A 7,066-nucleotide genomic window follows, 5' to 3' on the forward strand; every position below is an offset into this window, starting at 1 on the left:
CGCCAACATATCCTTCCAGAAAAGTAGGGGTATTCCCAGTATCCGGTACTTACTCGGTAGAGACGCTGCAACATCACTGGTGGTAAAATACTGCAAGTAAAGCCTTGGAATTCTCTAGCAATAGGTTGATTCTAGTGCCCATTCATATGACAGTTTTGGTCTTCTTGCACCTTAGAGATCTGTCAACCTGACTTCACTCCATGAGGGTCCATATCTGCAGCTCTCATCTCTCATGTCATTTGATTCCAAATATTTCTTTTTTTTTAAAAAAGATTTTATTTATTTATTTGACAGAGATAGAGACAGCCAGCGAGAGCGGGTACACAAGCAGGGGGAGTGGGAGAGGAAGAAGCAGGCTCATAGCAGAGGAGCCTGATGTGGGGCTCGATCCCATAAATCCAGGATCACGCCCTGAGCCGAAGGCAGACGCTTAACCGCTGTGCCACCCAGGCGCCCCTGGTTCCAAATATTTCTTGTATTTATTTCAGTTCTTTGTATTTTTTTATTTATTTTTAAGTTTCTTTTTTCCTTCCAAATTTTTATTTAAATTCTAGTTAGTTAACATGGAGTGTAATATTGGTTTCTGGAGTAGAATTCACTGATTCATCACTTACATACAACACCCAGTGCTCAACACAAGTGCCTTCCTTAATGCCCATCACCCATCTAGCCCATCAACCCTCTGTTTGTTCTCTATTGTTAAGAGTCTCTCTCAGTTTGCCTCCCAGTCTCTTTTCGTCTGTTTTGTTTCCTAAAATCCACACAGGAGTGAAATCATATGGTATCTGTCTTTCTTTAAATTTGAGTTCTTTTTAAATCTAAGATTTATTTAGTAATGTTATTTGGTTTCCAACATACGAGATGTTTAAGTTATTCTTCTGTTACTGATTTCTAATTGTACTGACAAGTATGGTCAGATAACATACTCTGGATGATATTGTTCCTTCTCGAATTTATTAAAGTACCCTATATGGCATAGTGTATTATATTAGAATTTGCCATAGAAACGGAACCGATAGGATATATCGAGATACGTAAGTAGAAAGTAATTAGAGGAATTGGCTCATGCAATTATAGAGGCTGTGAAGTCTCATACTATGCCATCTCCAAGCTGGACAACCAAAAAAGCCTGAGGTATACTTCAGTCTGAGTTTAAAAACCTGGGAATATGGAGCTCTGATGTCCAAGGGCAGGAGAAGATGGCTTTCACAGCTCAAAAACAGAGAACAACTTTGCCCCTTCTCCCCCTTTTTGTTCTATTTGGCCCCACAGGGCTGGATGTCTACCCACACTGGTGAAGGAGATCTTCACTTGAATCTACTGACTCAAATGCTACCCTCTTCCTAAGACACCATCACAGACACGCTCAGGTATCTGGGCAGCTCTTAACCCATTCAGACTGACACATAAAATTAACCATTATATGTGTGGTTTGTTGTGTTTTTCTTTAGTATTAGCTTTGCTCTAAAAGAATGCATTTTTTTGTTTGATAGGTTTACTGTCCCCATTTTTTACTTCTTTGTGGTACTTGTGCTGCCAGTTCTGGGTCCTGGACACCACTGTCTTCATCAGTTTCCTCAAAAGATCCAATGTAAGTTCCTAAATATACAGATTTACCTGTGAAGTGAGAAGTCCAGGGGAGAGCATTTATCATACACCATCCAGCCTTGGGCTATCACACTGCTCTCCCACCTGCCCCCTCTCAATCGCTCCGAGTCTCCCTTTTGCCAAGGTCCTTGCTCGCACCATGTGACCTTCGCAGGAAGCAGCCCCTCCAGCCAGCCAGCGTTCCCAGCCTGCAGGCCTACCTTCTGTCCCTGAGGGGGCTTTTCCATGCACTGCCTCCACAGAGATGAAGCCCTCCCTACAAAGGATTTGCTTACCAGCTGCAAAGGGAGTAAGACTGTCTTCACAGATTGTGCCAAGGGATGGTAACTCAAATATCCCATTTGTATGTGAACTGGAGAACTTAGTTCTTAAACAGACCAAAAGAGATTACAATATGCCATCCCAAAATATGTCATTTGGACATAAGAATCATTTTGAGCTGCAGGCTGGAGTCCCTGAAATCCCTTACCTACTTAAAAGCGGAGCTTCCCAAAAGAACTCAGTTTGTCATTAATACCCTCCCTGAGAAGATCTCTAAATTATCACACCCAAACAAGGCATTGTCACAGAACAGCACATCTCTATCTAGTTCCCTAAGGGCCTCTTTATCTTTCCAGAAAGTCATTTGCCAGAACTGCCTTTTCTTCCACTCCTTTTTTCCTACTAAGTTAGGTATATAAGACTCCAGTCTAACTGTTTCTTTGGGGTCTTCATTTCTTTTCTGTGAAGTCTTTCATACACGTAAAATTACTAACATAGTATATTATAATTAATTATATAATTATAATTATGTTATATGTTATAATTATATATCATTAATACCTATATTTTTTTCTCTTGTTAATCTGCTCTTTGTCAATTTAATTCACATACCACAATTACTGAAACTAAGAGAGTAGAGGAAAAATTTTCCTTCCTCTTAAATATCAGGTAAAGTCCATAAAAATTTGTGCTCATCCATTAGAATGACAATAAGAAGAATTTTCCATTTTTAGAGCAGACCCGGCCCAACCAAAGGACCTTGATATTCTTGATATTCCCAGGAGTTCTGGGAGAAGAGATGCACCCATGAAGACAATATTCCCAAACCTGGTGACTTGTGAGTTCAAAGGCAAAGTTATCAAGTGTTCAGAGTATGGATTCTGGAACCCAACTCTCTAGACTCAAAATTTTTCTCCCGCTTACTAATAGTGAGGTTTGGCCAAGTTTCCTATCTTTCTAAGCATTAGTCCCATCACCTGCAATGGGGATAATGACTCACAATTCTGTGAATTTGTGGGGAGGAGTCAATGAGATAATGAGCACAATGATGCAGTAATAGTGTCACCAAGTACTGGGTGCTGATGTGCTGATGGCATAATGGGAAGAGAACCTGAGCCTCACCTACCAGAATGCTGTTCATATACTTCTCCCTTTTTTATTGTTTAACTTGTTTAAGGATCGCTTGTCTCAGAGATAAGCACTGTCATAAATGAATGGAATTAACAACAAATTTGCAGTTTCTCCTTATGAGGGACAAATCATATGAACATTCCTCCTCATACAATAGTAACAGGAACTTGTTACACAGCCCTTTTTTATACAATTTGCCTTCAAGCTACAAAAAAAAAAAATTGGTTAAAAAAATGGAGGCACGTATTAGTATTACCATTTTACAGACGAGGAAGGCAAAGTCCAAGCTAAGGGACTTGCCCAAGGGATTAAACTGCAGAGAAAAGCACTAGAATCAGGTTTTCTAATTCAAAATCCCAGCCTCTTCTTACCACACTCTATGCCTTAGGAATGTGTTCTAAATCCAGAGTATAATACTAAGAAAAATCTCATCATTAGTAGGGGAAAAAAAACTAACTCCAAAGACACCCCAAAATAATCAGAGACTACATGTTATATCACATCTCATTAACCATCAAACATATCACAGACTATTAATGGACAAGATGAATACAACCATTCTTTAACTCAGTTTGCAATTTTGTTAAACATAACAGAAGCTTGAGAATTTACATTTTGCCTCAGGTGATGCAAACCTTCCCCAGAAACTTTGAAATATATTTGATTTTGATCTTGTTGGAAGGACTCGCCTTTGCTTGAGAGCAGAATGTTTTGCTCAACTGCCTTTCAAAACCCGTTTAGCACTATGATCCTAAGACTTCGTGGAGACATGAAGTTTAGGTTCAATTGCAGGACCAGTATTTGTGATTGTAGGGGCCAGAGGCAGGCTGCCCCAGTAGGTACTCCTTTGGCATATTATTTTAAATAAAAGTTATACAACAAGGATCCTCATAACCTCCTCTGTCCCCCTGAAAGCAGGAAGTCAGTCTCCCACATGAAAGGTACCTTCCTGTACCAGGAGGTAAAGAAACATGCTTATCACCAGAGATGGGAAATTTAGAACCAAGACGGCTGTTTAAACAACCCTGATTATTTTTTTTTTTACTGACCTACTACCACAGCTCAAATTCTGTTTAGAGTTCCTTACTAACTGAAGCTCTCAAAGTGAAGTTTTTTCTGTCCTGTCAACTCCTCACAGATTTATTGTCTCTTTGTCTAAAAGGTATAAAAACCGCCCACCTGATCATTTCTTTAGGTCTCAATTTCATTGCTGGGCCTCTGTAAGAATATAAAATCTTGGTTTTTGCTCATGTTAATCTGTCTCACATCAATTCAATTCTTAGTCCACCCAGAAGACCTTGAAGGGTAGACAGAGATTTTTCCTCTGCTTCTGATTATATTTTTGCCACGGGTAATTTTCCTCTACCTTCAAGGTTCTTCTGGCTGGTCTATGAATTAAACTGACATAAGATGGATAAACAGGCAAAAAATCAAATGGAATTACACATGCACAGGGAATCCACATAAACATGGGAGATTTCAAAGACAGTCAGGCAAAATGAGGTTTATATGTCAATCTGGACTGAGGAAGGGAGGGTATAGGTCTGATGCTATAAAGAGAAGGAAGACAATTTGCAGGAATAAAGCCTAAATGTTTTGTAAACATTTACTGGGCCATCCAAAAACAAAGAGATAGAGAGAGGACTTTGATCAAGCAGACACTGCTAGAGGTTCCTTCTGTCTACCATACCTAGTTCATATTATACTATAGCTATCTATGGTGATAGCTTCTTTCCTGGAGAAGATTCTCTATCTAGGTTTTTTTTTATTTTTATTTTTTTAAAGATTTTATTTATTTATTTGACAGAGAGCCAGACAGCCAGTGAGAGAGGGAACACAAGCAGGGGAAGTGGGAGAGGAAGAAGCAGGCTTCCCAGTGGAGCAGGGAGCCTGACGCAGGGCTCAATCCCAGGACCCTGGGATCACGCCCTGAGCTGAAGGCAGACGCTGAACAACTGAGCCACCCGGGTGCCCCTATCTAGGTTCTTTAAGACAGTTGAGGTGGAAGTGAAAGGTTCTTCCTAAGCCTGCTCTTGCTTAAAAAGAATCAGCTTAAAATAATCCACATGCCAAAGAGACACATTTTGAAGTGGCAAATTTTGCTCCCCCTCATTTGCACCAATGTAGGAAGTTTAATGCATATGGAAGTTTGCTATTATTAAGGCGGGGGGGGGGGACAAATTCATTACAAAGTCTTCTTTGCTGAAAAATAATTGATGTTCACATAGTATTTTGAAATTACTATTTTCTGGGTCTTAGGGAAATGTAAATCAATTAAAGTATTACTGTTACTGAGAATCTCATATGACTCTGGTCCTAAAACAAGATTTAAACATCCAGATTCTATTCCAAGTGTCCAAGGCATTTTGTTTTGAGCTTAAAAATTCTCTCCTCCTCAGTAACAATGAAATGCCTCGTCTGTCCCATTGGTCTCTACTCCTACATAATTCAGTTACATCACCTCTGTTATCCAGATCAAAGCTCCAGAATTCTCAAGCAACCAGACTACTTCAGAACCTAATAGTTCAAAGGAAAAGCAAGCAAGAACTAGTGATAAAAAAAAGAATAGGAAAACAATTAAAAAGAGAAACAGACCAAAGAAAAACTTGAAGCACAACTTCTGGAGGCTTGCCAGAGGGAAAAGAACATTCTGGTTTTCTGATGACCAGGCCTGGCTCTTTGTACAAGGCCATAAGACAATGGGGAAACAGAAGATGGTAAGAAATAAAGCAGAGGAGGGGCGCCTTGGTGGCTCAGTTGATTAAGCATCTGCCTTAGGCTCGGGTCATGATCTTGGGAACTGGGATCCAGTCCCAATGAGCGGGGGGGGGGGGGGGGGGGGGGGTGTCCCCACTCAGCAGGAAGCCTGCTTCTCCCTCTCCCTCTGCCCCTCCCCCCTACTTGTGCATGCACTTTCTGTCTCTCCCAAATAAGTAAATAAAACCTTAAAAAAAAAAAAAAAGCAGAGGAAAGAAGAAACAGGCAGTAACGAAGAAAGAGCGATGGGCAGGGAGCTAAGAGAGCAGAGCCCCTCTGCTGACAGGGTCACCCTCTCTGCGTGGGTTACTCAAGCTTCACCACCTGCAACAGACCACTCTGTGTCGGGGAGATGACCTGTACCTGGCACACAGCCTGGAGCCCAACCGGTCCCCACGGCCACCTCAACAGCAAGGCTACGAGACCCAAGGAGAACACATTCAGTACCCATCACACCCTCTGACTTTGATAAAAACCACTAATTATCGAGCACTTAGTATGTGCCAAGCCAGCTCTAATTACATCTTTTAGTGATTCAATTCTACCTCAGAGGTGGGTACAATGATTAGCACCCTCAGATGCCAAGACGGGAATTAAATGTCCTCTAATTTTTGGCCAGATAAAATATGAGTCTACTAAAAGTTAAGGTATACCTTTCAAAGAAATTGATTTGTCGTTTATCTTAAACCCCCATCTAACTGGACACTGTGATGTTTATTTGTTGCTTAACCTGACAACCCTATTATCAGGGGAACTGCTGATAATGAGGGATAAGAGGGAGGGAGCTGGATTCAACTGCGAGAGTCCTGAGACCATGATGCCATGTGAGGCCAGGGAGGAGACAGGCAGCAGGTTGGCTGGAAACATCACAAAGGGACAGTGAGGCAAAGCCATCAAAGAGTCCACAAGCCACAGCAGTAAATAAAGGAGCTTCGTGTGGCCCAGGATTGGATCCACCTTAATATCCCCGCCACACTGAATAGGCTAGGAGCCACACTGAATAGGCTAGGAACAGCCGCAGGGGCCTGGCCTCAGGGAACCCCAAGGACAGGTATCAGAGCACAGGGCCTGGGGCCCTTGGTCAATTATAGCTGAAGGTTAGCAAAGCACATCTTAATGGACACCACACCCTCACAATTCATTTTATAGTCAGTGAAACGGAGTCACGGAGAAGTAAAGTAATTTATCTGAAGTCAGGGCTAATTAGTACAGCAGCCAGGATTTGATGCTCTGATTCCAGAAGCCTCACTGAAGCCTCGCTAGGCTCCTCCTAAGTCCACACTTTTTGCAAGTTTAGAAACTATCTGAC

Source organism: Ailuropoda melanoleuca, chromosome 3, assembly GCF_002007445.2.
Source record: "Ailuropoda melanoleuca isolate Jingjing chromosome 3, ASM200744v2, whole genome shotgun sequence".
NCBI classification, from domain to species: Eukaryota; Metazoa; Chordata; class Mammalia; order Carnivora; family Ursidae; genus Ailuropoda; species Ailuropoda melanoleuca.